This window comes from Anabrus simplex, chromosome 3 (genome assembly GCF_040414725.1).
Source record: "Anabrus simplex isolate iqAnaSimp1 chromosome 3, ASM4041472v1, whole genome shotgun sequence".
NCBI lineage: Eukaryota > Metazoa > Arthropoda > Insecta > Orthoptera > Tettigoniidae > Anabrus > Anabrus simplex.
The window spans coordinates 319615238-319628793 of record NC_090267.1 but is presented as its reverse complement, the minus strand read 5'-3'; the positions used below and the strand labels follow the sequence as shown (position 1 = coordinate 319628793).

The 13556-nt window shown below is 40.2% G+C and overlaps 1 protein-coding gene across 1 annotated transcript in view; it reads left to right on the top strand.

Annotated features, from left to right (window-relative positions):
- Positions 1–13556, top strand: part of LOC136866791 (acetylcholinesterase) — a 565008-nt gene that overhangs the window by 522653 nt on the left and 28799 nt on the right. The window lies entirely within an intron of this gene.

Below are 13556 nucleotides of genomic sequence, written 5' to 3'. Positions count from 1 at the left end.
AGGTACTATCACCCCATCAAGGCAGTGATTAAAACTGATAGGACTGTTCCTCATGGTAAAACTTACAATATAATTTTTCATCCCAGTTACCATCATGCCATTGTTTACTGCCCAACATTTGCGAGGTTTGTTTGCAGTCGCTAACAATCCTATAACTTATTTACCGTTCTATACAGTATAACATCATCCAAAAATGGCCTTACTTGTTATCCATTTCATTACTCATACCAATTAGGTGAGTAATAATAATAATAATAATAATAATAATAATAATAATAATAATAATAATAATAATAATAATTCATATTTCCTTCCAGAAAACTGAATTTTTCTGTGCAAAACTAGACATCCATAGTCTCAATACAAAATACCGACAAATCAACAGAGTCCCTCACTTCAAATACCTGGGCGAAGTCCTCGAACCAGCCGGACAAGAGAAAATAGCCCAAAACAACCGTGTTCAAAAACTCAGAAGAGCTTACGGGAGAACAAGAGAAATCTACAACAAAAAATGTATGTCTCTCAACGTTAAGATTAAACATTACAATACTGTAATCAAACCGGAGGCTTTATATGCAGGGGAAACTCTAACGCTTAATAGAAAGGGTGAACTGGAAAATATCCTAAAAGAAGAGCGAAAAATCATGAGGAAAATTTTAGGACCAAGACACACGGGAGAAGGGTACCGCCTCCAAACCCGGAAATCCACAGAAAAAATTATCTAATATTGCGGCAGACCTCAGGAAAGAAAAGGTTAAAATTTTATGGACATGTTAAGAGGCTTCCAGAAACTAGACTAACCCACCAAGTTCTTGAAAGAGTTGACAAACTGAAGAATTTTCCTTGGATGCAACAAACAAAAGGGGACATGAAGAACGCACAAATTCTCTGTGAAGACATTTTGAATCGAAATATATATAGAAAGAAAATTGACAAATGGGAAGTTACTCCAGAGAGTGAAGTACCAAAAAGAGCAGGTACCAAGTGGACGGAAGAAAGGAAAAGGATCTTTAGTCAATAGATGAAAGCATCCTGGATCCTCCGCAAACGAAATCATAAATAAAGCTTCGTGTGTTCCGAAAGGGACCATTCACGCATAATAATAATAATAATAATAATAATAATAATAATAATAATAATAATAATAATAATAATACTGTCCTGTGGGGACCCTCCCCACTCTTAATAATCGCAGGATAAATTAACGCTTCACTTACTCCAATTACCTGAGTTCTATTTTCTAGAAATTTAGCCACCCATTCAACCACGCTTTTGTCTGGTCCAGCAGCCCCCATTTTCGTCAAATGTCTCCCATGATCTAGCCTATCAGAAGCCTTGGATAGGTCAGTAGCGATACACTCCATTTGACCTCCTGAATCGAAAATATCTGCTATATCTTGCTGCAATCCTACAAGTTGAGCCTCACTGGAGTAACATATGCTAAACCCAAAGTGCCTTGTGTCAAACCAGTTATTAAATTCGAAAACGTGTCTAATATATTTAGAAATAATTTGTTACCAGAGCTTACAGACATCACATACCAAGTTGACTGGCTTGTAATTATCGGCTTTATGTTTATCACGCTTTCCAGTTTACAAAGGTGCTACGTATCAACTCCCCAATCATTTGGTATAACTCCTTTATGCAAACAGTAATCAAATAAGTATTTGTGATTAGGAAATATATCCCAGCTTATTGTCTCTAATACATCTCCAGAAATCTTATCAGTCCCAGCTGCTTTTCTTGCCTTCAACTTTTGTATCTCTTTGTAAATACCTTTATTAACATAGGTAAATTTCTGTAATTCGTCAGTATAAGTCGCCTCCTCTAATTGAACATATCTTCATATCCAACTACCTTAACAGAATACTGTCCTGCTCCATGACTAAATGGTTAGCTTGCTGGCCTTTGGTCACAGCGGTCCCGGGTTCGATTCCCGGCAGGGTCGGGAATTTTAACCGTAATTGAGTAATTTCTCTGGCACGGCGGCTGGGTGTATGTGTCGTCTTCATCATCATTCCATCCTCATGAAGACGCGCAGGTCGCCTACGGGAGTCAGATAAAAAGACCTGCATCTGGCGAGCTGAACTATTCCTCGGACACTCCCGGCACTAAAAGCCATACGACATTTCATTAACAGAATACTGATTGCATGCTTTAGACCTCACATATATATCCCTATTGTTCATTAATGATCCCCGGCCACGAAACTACTACGCTGGCGTAGCAGGGGTAGAGATGATACTCCCATGTGGCGCGTCCAAGGTGCCGGATAGGGGTGTCCTAACCAGCTTGCCGGCGGATTTGAGGGAAATAAAATACCTCTCGCGGACCCAACACACAACCCCCTGTGGCTGGGGGACGCAGACGAAGAATACACCCACTGTATCCCCTGTCTGTCGTACAACGCGACTATAAGGGGCGACCAAAAAACCATGATACTACTTGCAATTAGTACCACCACGCGGGAACACCATGGGTCGCTTATACTTGCGCGTAGTACCACTATGTTAGGTACACAATAGGTTTGTGATTAGTAGCAATAGAGTACGTTGGCGGCCATTACAGTACCTGTAATTCGTACCCCTATATGACCAACACCATGGGATTAGCGACACCATGGTTCTGCCTTGCCTATGCTTAGTATCCACTCTGTGAGGAACATCACGGGATAGTGCTGGTCCCTTTGTTTAGTCCACTTATGTGAGGAACGCCATAGGTTTGCGTTGCCTGTAAATGGCGCCGCAGTGTGCGAAACACCATAGGTCTGTGTTACATGTGCGAATTTCATTACCTGTACAAGTACCATACTGTGTGCAATACTGCGAGTCTACGCTACTTTTGATTACTACCGCAACATGACACATAGCATGGTTCTATTTTCCTAGCGATAAGTACCATTATGAAGGGTCGATGACCTGGATTTTGGACCCGTTGGACTACAAGCATCATCGAGTTGTAGTGTGCTTTAGAAGCTGACCCTACTATAGTTTCAGGGAATCCACTGATTGTTTTAACTTCATATCCACCCATTCATTCTTCATCCTTACGTTTTCGAATTCTGGTCAGTGGAGGATTATGGATTTTTAAATTGTCATACCATTTCGTATCATTAGGGGCCGATGACCTAGATGTTAAGCCCCTTTAAACAACAAGCATCATCATCATCATCCTTCCTGGAACCTGTTTCTGTCTTAAAGTATCTATACAAATCCTTCCATCGTTCCTTAAAGTCCATTTGTCTGTCAATTATGCTCACCATCATGTTATTCTTAGCTGACTTCTTTGCTAAATTCCGTTTCTTTGTAATTTCCTTCAATCTCTCCTTACTCCCGCAACCATCTCTTAACTCTATCTATTTCTCTCTAACTTGCACCTCATCGTTAATTTCTTTATTTTCCAGTTGGTCCTTATCACTTTTAAAGTTACATCCCTGTTCACACTCCTCAACAATTGCGTTAAATCTATCACATTGTTATTTATAATTTTCCGCTGATATAACCTGCATTTAAAAATTCCCCCATGCCTGTCTTATTAGCCATACAGCACAGTATTGCCTAGTTGTCCTACTTTCAGAGCCTCCCTTCCCGTCACATTTATTTTTTAAGTACAACAAAGATAGCTTCATGATCACTTATTTCATATATCATTTCAATGTCTCCATAGGCCGCCTCCGTAGCGTAACGGTTACTGTTATTAGCTGCCGTCCTCAGGGGCTCGGGTTCGATTCCCGGTACTGCCAGGGGGGATGGTATGTGGCTGAAATGGTAAATGCAGTTCACCTCCATTAGGGATGTGCCTGAAAAGAGCTACAGCACCTCGGGATGAGAGTTCATCTGGTTTTATCCACACCACATCTAGAATACTCTTCCATCACTTTCTTACTCAGTTTTCCATCCCATATTAATTTATTCTACATCTGTTGGTTATGCTTTCTGTCATTCGCATTCCCTTCTTAATCAAAGTTTGATAAATTTAGATCACCTGATACAATAACGTTCCTTTCTGTGTCGTTCACCAGATTATATATCTTATCAAACAATTCCGCACACACACACACACACACACACACACACACATCGCTCTATGTACTCGGCCTGCTGCAAATGAAATGCGTACTATACTGTTTACTCTGAACTCGTAAGATCGAGTATTAAAAAAAATAGAAATCGAAACGTTCACAGCTCAAGTATCAGGGGATATATATATATCTGATCCTTCTTTTCGATAATATTTCGTCGGTTTCACTTTTTTAATGGAAGCTGAATCGCTACACTGAAGCTTTTTCTTTTCTTTGTTTCATATTTAATAATACCCGTTCAGCCCTGTACGCGTAGATCTCTACCTTCTACTCAGAATCCTGTGGTTTGTTTCTCGACTAGACCAAGGATTGTAATCCTAGTATGTGGTTTGGTCTATTCTCACGGAACAACCACACATCTCAAAGGAGCCCAGAGAACAATTATTATTAAAATGCTAGGGAATAACATGAATAAGATTATATATACACCAAAAATTGTGTTAAAAGTGTACGAAATTGCTGTATGGTGATGTCTGCATGGAGAAGGATATTGAACTGGTAGCAAATACTGTAACACAAAAGTATTAAAGAGGATATCTCTAAACGCCTTGCAGACGGATCGTACAAGAGATAGCTTCACCCAGTCGGTATGATATAACTCAGTGCTCTCTGAAGGAAGCCGCATCAGACTGGAAACATTCTGCATGTACCCTAATTGTAGGTTCGAGTCTATATAAATAAAATTGTAGGGGGTCCGCTGTCTGTAATTTCTTTTGTTTTGCCAATTTTTCAGATATTTATCCGTTTTAGGTCAACTCAAGACCGAATCGGTGGTTTTTACGTTTCGTGTCTGTTTGTTTGTCTGTTTGTCTGTTTGTCTGTCTGTCTGTTTGTCTGTTTGTCTGTTCCACCATCACGTCGAAACGGCTAGATAGATCTCAACCAAACTTCATATTTAGAGTATACTCATCCCGGGGAAGGTTTCGATATGCATATCATTTTAAAATCTTTGAATACACGGGGGGTTTATAGGAAAACCAGAATGGTTTTTCCACCAGCACGTCGAAACGTCTGGATAGATTTCAACCAAACTTCATATTTACAGTATACTCATCCCGGGGAAGGTTTCGATATGCATATCATTTTAAAATCTTTCAATACACGGGGTGTTTATAAGAAAGCCAGGATGGTTTTTTCACCATCACGTCGAAACGGCTGGATAGATCTCAACCAAACTTGATATTTAGAGTATACTAATCCCGAGGAAGGTTTCTGTGTGCATATTATTTTAAAATATTTCAATAGATGGGGGGTTTATAGGAAAACCAGAATGGTTTTCCTCCATTTTCTCTTATACTATTGATTTTCTGTAAACTTCGTTTACCGTACGTGAAACGTCTCTTCATTATAAACAACTTTCGTTATGTTCATAATTTACCTTGCTCTTCACATGACGGAGAAATTTACAATTTTCCGCTGGTATCATGCTCTGCATTGAGTGACAGACAGACCGACAACGAACCTACAGGTTACCATGGCAAAGTTTCTGACTGCATGCCAGCAGGGAAGTAACGTATTGCCATTTTTCTCATCATGCTTTTAAATTCCTGGTTGTTCCTTGGGGTCAACCGGCCTACCTGCGGGATATTGGCGGAATATCGTTGGTTGTTATAACCGCCCTCGAATAGATTAAGTAATAACACCATTAGTCATCTTCTTCTTATTTGTTTACCTAGGAATCACTGGACCTAAATTTCTCCTCTGTTACCGCTTTATTATATCCATAACTCACACTAGCATAATTTATTGAGGGGCATTGGATTTTCCAATACATTCACTTGGCATTTACATATTTGTCGTTATCCGACTGTCCTCAGTTATAATCCATTTTCTATTAGTTTCAACTTTCTTAACTGTATTATTTTCTTCCTTAATTACGCCATATGTACGCGAGTGCTACAAACTACTGGATGTATTTCCACCAAGACTCATATTTAGAATACGCCTGTCCTTGACAGGTTTTAGAGCAAATATTGTTTCTAAATCCCTGAACTGACTGGGGGTTTATACAAAACAGAAACAGGATTTTGCACTTCCACAAAATATACACAACCAACGTTAATTTAAATCTACCTGCCTTGGTAGAAATTAATTTCTAAACCTTTTTTCTCATGTGCATCTTTTCGATACGAGGATTAATAAGGGAGATATCATTAACGGACCGTTTTTCTGTACAAGTCCCATCGGACTTAACTCACGAGCGGGTGCGTGTAAAGCGTACTCTTTACAACTTGAAAACTACTGAAGACATTCGAACCAAAATTTATATTTAGCATCCACCTGTCCAAAGGTAGGTTTTTAAACGTAAATAACATTTCATGTTCCGGAATGGCCTGGTGGTTTATAGGGAACCGAAATGGTGATTTTACTCTTCCACAATATATACAGAACAAGACCAACCTGACTGGAAATCGACCAAACGTGATGGAATTCCACTTCTAAACCTTTTTTTCATGTGCATTTTTTCGTCAGGAAGATTAATAAGGGAGATACCACAAATGGTCAGTTTTGCAGGTTAAGTCCAGCGGACATAGCCACGAAGGTGTTTTACATGGAGCAGATTCCTTATTTATATAAATCAAATCGTAACGACTGTGTGCCACTACACTGACTATTTTGGCGAAATTTTCGTACATCTTTCCGTTTAAGGGGTAATAATGACCATCTGCACAATTTTTGGTTTAGTTTCCTGAAAGTCCTAATTTTTAAGCGCCTCACCCAAAATCCAGATTGCGGCATAATCTGCCAGAAGAAAAAAAAGAAGATAATTGAAATTTGACAAAATTATACGTTTTAGCCTGTAACGAACGGAAAACATCCTAGATTATTACATTTTTCACTTTTTATCCCCGAAGAATATCGAAATATGCAGGCAATTTTAATGATGGTGCAGACCTTCGGAAATTCCATTCACATAACAGATTGCACAATCTCCGTTCAATTTGGAATGATCTACAACCTTGGTCTTATGACTTTTTGCCGTATCTGTATCCCTTTTACGCTGTTTTTTTTCTCTATTAATCGATGTTAAGTCAGTTTGGAATTTTCACAAGCATAATTCATACTTTCGATTACTTATATGAAATACAGAATCATCATACTCTTCACGAAAATTGGCCCACCCAGTAGCCATCTGTGAGCCAAATGCTATGTATGTAGCTGTCACATAATTATCCGAAAAGTAATGTAATGTGGGATAATCTTACAAAAACGTTACCCTGTTCCACGTTTCTAACTCAATCTGACCATAGAATAGATGACATATCATAGGACCAGCCATTTAGGGCACTAAATCCGGCGTGTCTTATAGTATAATTCTTTGTCGATATGACGTACGTTTAGTAGAAGTTAATCTGTAAATGAAGGTCTTCAATATAAACACGCATATACTTTCGTATGTCGACATATTCACTGATGTCGATTTGTAGCGATCGAGAAAGGGTGGGTCTGCTAATGTAATCAGTACTCCCCACACCGACTTTGATTGGCTGTATGAAAGGGCCCTTCTCCAACTCCTGTGTAACTGTCATTAGTAAGGAAGGTCCACAATTGTAATGAATAGTTCGCTTCTCGATTTGACTTGCAGAAGGCAAGTGAGCATGCAGTTTTGTGTAGAACTTCCCTACCCGATTGTGTTTGGCAGAAGGCAAGGGTGCCCGCCATTATAAACAAATGTCCTCATCTAAAATGTGACTGGCATTAGGCATAGTGGCCTGCTATTTTGATGGAAACTCACCAACTTGGTGTGACTGGCAGTAAGCTGGCTGGCAGTAGGATAATCGGCCTGACATTATAATGATAACGGCACAACTCAATTTTGAATGGTGGTAGGGAATTTGCCTGCCATTATAATAAAATCTCCTCGACTGTAATCTGTTTGGGAGTAGGAAATGGGGCCTGCCATTGTAACGAACACTCCCTACTTGATTGTGACCGCGCAGTAGGCAATGGGGCCTCCAATTATAATGTAAACTTCCCAACTCGATTGTGAATGGCAGTAGGCAAGTGAGCCTGCCGTTATATCATAAATCCGTAACAAACACTTTACATTGGAAACAACGTATGGGGACATCCCCATGCTCTTTCTCGGATAACGCTAAGAGACATGCAATTTTAAAACAATCTTATTTACTGCATGTACACTGTTTACTTCGATATTCGAATACAATGTTGAACACCGTAGCGAAGCACGGGTACATTTGCTAGTATTCACTATTCGGGAGGTCATCCCGTGCAATAATTCTCCACTAATATCATACTCACGAGAAAAAGACACTATAATGATTCCGTATAACGAAAACTTTACTGTAGAAAGCTCCCTGATCTCTCAAGACAGTAGCTGATCTACAAGATTGTGAAGAGGTACAGAAGTTTCACAGGGTTAGTACCAGGTGTATGCATAAGTCTTTTCCGGTTTCACTAAGAGATGGCGCCAGCGAACAATACGTAGCGTATGAACATGACACATATTCAGTTTGTTCTTCTGATATTAACCCAAGGTCTGTCTAGGGAGGTAAAGTCACGAATGCTACTTATGGAGCCGCCATATTGGGTCTTTAAGCGATCGTAACCAAAGGCAAGTGTATTTGAATTTAGAGGATTTCGGTACCGTACATTGAAATAAAAACAAAATACCAACCAATTTTGATATATAATTTAATTGGACATCTCCTGGCCATGTATATATAACTGTATAACTCTTAAATGATATGAATACATTCACAGCTGTTTGAATAGGAAGATAATTAACAGAGCCTGAAATTCTATTTTCTTTTTTTCTTTTTTGAGAAACAAGAATCAACAGAAAAGCTCATGCTCATCCCTTTTACTTCATTACAACTTGGTCTTACTGTGTTTCTCATTAATATCATCTGTCAAATACGTAATTTTATTGACAGAAACATAGAGATTTGTACAGTACCTGTGTCATATTATGAATACCGGTACATGAAATACTGAACTTGAAGTACTGTCTTTAAAGTACTAAACGACGGTTGTAATAAATTACCTTCAGCGGTTTCTTTATTAAGAGCGTAATTTCCGATACCGGTACTGCGTTTCTAAAAGGTTACCCCAGTATGTTGACAAACTATGAATGCCTCTTGAGTTGAGTGCATTAAATTATGTATGGTAACTCTTGTTATCCATTCGTGTGGTATTTCTTTCGGTTCTAAGGCAAAAATATTCTGCACGTATACAACAAGAGTGATGTTCTTAGCTACTCTTAACTAGTTTATTAATAACTCATGCAGCTATATAGTACAAAGTGGTGGTGGTGATTATTGTTTTAAGAGGAAGTACAACTAAACACTAATCAGAAAACAAATTGAAGGGGACCAAAACTTCGAAAAATGAAGGTATCGGCAAAAGAAAGATGAAGGTCACAAAGTGCGTGGAAATGAAAAAACTTCCTAGGCCTCGAATGCGCTAATGCCGTCGAGGTCGCAAAAGAACAACTGTTGACCAGGGGAGGTCGAATGGGTTAAAATAGTGAAAGCAATGTCAAGACTCAGCTAAGGGCCTCGTAGTCACAACCCAAAATATATATCCCGTGGGTGGGGGCAATAGAACAACAACCACGGTATCCCCTGCCTGGCATAAGAGGCTCTCTTAACCACGGAGCGTGAGTTGGCGACCACGGGGCTCTTAGCTGAGTCCTAATATTCGTGCATATAATAATAATAATAATAATAATAATAATAATAATAATATTAATAATAATAATAATAATGGTTACGAAAATTAAAGCCATTGGTAGACACGATTTCATAAGAAATAGAAATTCAGTCCCTATTAAGTTGAGTTAACCTTTAGGCTATTTTAGGGATTACATTAGGATATTATGTTAGGCTACGGTACATTAAATTACAGTAGTTGGTTAGTGCGAGTGAACCGAGTATTTGTCCAGCCATATAATGTACTCTATAGAACATTTGAGATGAATGAAATGTAGTTGTAAATAATAACTACAGTACAGTATAAGACTGCTATTATCAATACAATTGTTGTAATGATGGCCAGCTGGACATAAATTGTTGGTCTGAAGTGTTAGGCCTATTGTTTGTTGTGATTATAATTGGTAACTGAATAGGAACAAGCATTTTAAATATCTGTGAAACATTTCTACGTTGCATGTAGGATTAGAATGATACTGTCTGTAGTTTACATGAAAAGGAATGGAATGAAATGGCGTTTGGCTTTTAGTGCCAGGAGCGTCTGAGGACAAGTTCGGCTCGCCAGGTGTCTGCGCGTCGTAATGAGGATGAAATGAAGATGAAGACGACACATACACCCAGCTCCCGTGCCAGCGAAATTGACCAATTATGGTTAAAATTCCTGAACCTGCCGAGAATCGAACCTGGGACCCCTGTGACCAAAGGCCAGCACACTAACCATTTAGCCATGGAGCCGGACACATGAAAAGGAAATTTTCATAAACATCAATACTAGTATTACACATTTCCTGTTACTTTTCTTGCTTGTTTTGAAAGACAATTCCCTTTCTTTGGGAGGTTTCCTATTATATGTCAAAGACTTAGGTGAATTAGGGACTTTGAAAATTATTGGGATGGAATTCCACTTGAGTAGTTGCCGTCCATCTGCCCTCTTTAGTTTAAATTGCGATTCTTCAAAATGATGCTAGAAGAAAATACACCGAGCGAGTTGGCCGTGCGGTTAGAGGCGCGCAGCTGTGAGCTTGCATCCGGGAGATAGTGGATTCGAACCCCACTGTCGGCAGCCCTGAAGATGGTTTTCCGTGGTCTCCCATTTTCACACCAGGCAAATGCTCGGGCTGTACTTTAATTAAGGCCACGGCCGCTTCCTTCCAACTCCTAGGCCTTTCCTCTCCCATCGTCGCCATAAGACCTATCTGTGTCGGTGCGACGTAAAGCCGCTAGCAAAAAAAAAAAAAAAAAAAACCATAATAAGACCTATCAATATGCACCTTGGTTCATATAAACATACTGTTATTCAGGGATAATACGAATGTATAACTTCACTAACCTCGTACAAGAAGCAATTATCAGTAGGTTGCCATTTGTCACGCCTACAGTTTTGTACCCACTGAGCTCTCCTTTGCTTATCTCTCGGGAAGCGAAACACTAATTCCGTCAGTTGTCTTATTTTGACAATTTGGTGCGGCACAGTATCCCGTTTTCCTTCAAAATACGAGTAATAACTCACATCATTACATCGGGCACGCCCACGTAACAACGATATTTGAGACCCAATATGGCCGCCACCGCAAAGGATTGTGGTAGCGTGACCAGACCTCCCTAGACAGACCTTGTATTAACCTACTCACACACACAAGCTGAGTCCGCCAAACAATATGACTGTGTTGTATCGTTCAGCGATCATGTCGACGTTTGTGACTGAAAAAAGAACATTTGCGGCACGCATTGATTTTCTTATTTAATCAAAAGGAAAAGGCTGTGGAAAGTTATCGTTTGCTGGTAGTAACATATGGTGAACATGCATCGTCGATTAGAACACGTCAGACATGGTTTCGATAATTTAAACGTGGTGATTTCATTCTGCGCGCTCTGGACTCAAACTCAACAGCGATTGGCATAAGCATTAAATGTGTCACAAGAAACAATCAGCAGACATATACGATCAATGGGAAAGATCAATAAACTCGGTAAATGAGTGCCACACGAGTTGAATGAACGGAAAAGGGAAAATCGAGAAATCACTTGTGAAATGCTGCTTCAACGCCACGAAAGAAAATCGTCTCTGTACCGAATTGTGACGGGCGACGAAAAATGGATTTATTTTGAAAAACCGAAGCGGAGAAAATCGTCGCTGTTACCTGGCGAAGCCGGTCCTTCAACACCAAGGCCAAATCTGGTGGGACCAGAATAGTAGTGTGTATTATAAACTCTTGATGACCGGCCAAACCGTTAATGCACAACGCTATCGCCAACAAATGATTCATTTAAATCACGCATTGATCGAAAGACTAGCGGAATGGACCAGAAGACATGGCAGAGTGATTTTGTTACACGTCAATGCGCCGTATCACACAGCTAAACCAGTAAAAGACACCTTGAAATCGCTTGGATGGGACATCCTTTCGCACCCGCCGTATTCTCCTACCTGGCGCCATCTGACTATCACCTCTTCGCATCAATAAGGCATGCGTTTGCAGAGCAGCACTTCAACAATTTCGAGGAAGTTGGAAAATGTCTCGACCGATCGTTTGCCGGAAAAGACAAGCAGTTTTTCTGGCTCGGTATTCATAGCTTACCTGAAAGATGGGCGAAGTGTGCAGAAAGTGATGGCCAATCTTTTGAATAACAACAAATGAATTTCCTTTGAAAGTTACGCGTTTTCTTTACCACAAAAACCGGTAAAAACTTATGCATACACCTGGTAAGACGACATCCTCAGCAGTCTTCATTATTTCAGTAATGGACTTCGAGGAGTTTTCGGCATATACATTCTCTAAACTGTAAGATACTTTCCTATCTTCTTTAGATCGTTTCCAATGATCAGGATAATAAAAGGTTTAGTCTATACTCCACTGCACGTCGGTAGATGCAGAGTGGGTTTCGACCCTTAGGTTTCGCCCCTTAAAAGGCCACGGCTTGTCCGTGGTCCAATAGCTCTGTACTGCGATCGGCCAACCGAGCAGAGGAAAGGTGGCCACGGCTCTACCGTGGCTCTACGCCTCTGCATTCGGGAGACGGGACAGGGGCACAGGGCTGGACTTCACGCCTGACTCCACCCGTCGGCTGTCCTGAGAATGGTTTTCCGTGGTTTTCCATTCTCCTGCACTAAGGCGAATGCCGGGCAGTTCGTAGTGTAAGCCACGGCCGTCCCCTCACCCTCTCCGCACATCTCCTTCACCGTAACAAATCTCCCGGCCTGAGAGACGGCGTCACCGTCTAAAAGGCCAGCCGCCCCCTTCAGGGGAGGAATGAAAACATTTAGTAGTAGTAGTAGTAGTAGTACTCCACTGCACTAGATTAATTGTCCGTTACTATTCTTGTCCTTAAGAAGTTATTACATTTCTAATTCGTTGCATTCTTGCTAAGGGTGCTTAAATTCAATACACACAGTACTTACTTTCAATCATCTGATGATGAATTCGTAGGGAGTGGTGAAGTTGGTGTATTCATAGCTTCAAAATCATTGGAGTCCCAGTGTTTTTACAGTAATAAGTCGGTCTATAGATTCATATAGAAGGGTAGTTGGGGAGAGTGCGAGCTCATAGTGAAACATTGGATTTCGTGAGGTGTACGACGTTAATTAACATTGGGAGTTGTAACTATTTGGATGGGCAGCCCACGTATAGTAGTAGAACGTGGAGGAAGTGTTCCCCTGAACTAGCTGTTGCCCCTGACAAGGCCACCAATATCCTGTTTTCGATTAGACACTAACTTATAACACCTTTGAGGGTCATAAGTGCCCATATTTTGATGACTTAAATACATACAAAAATGACCTATGAAATGAGAAAATAATG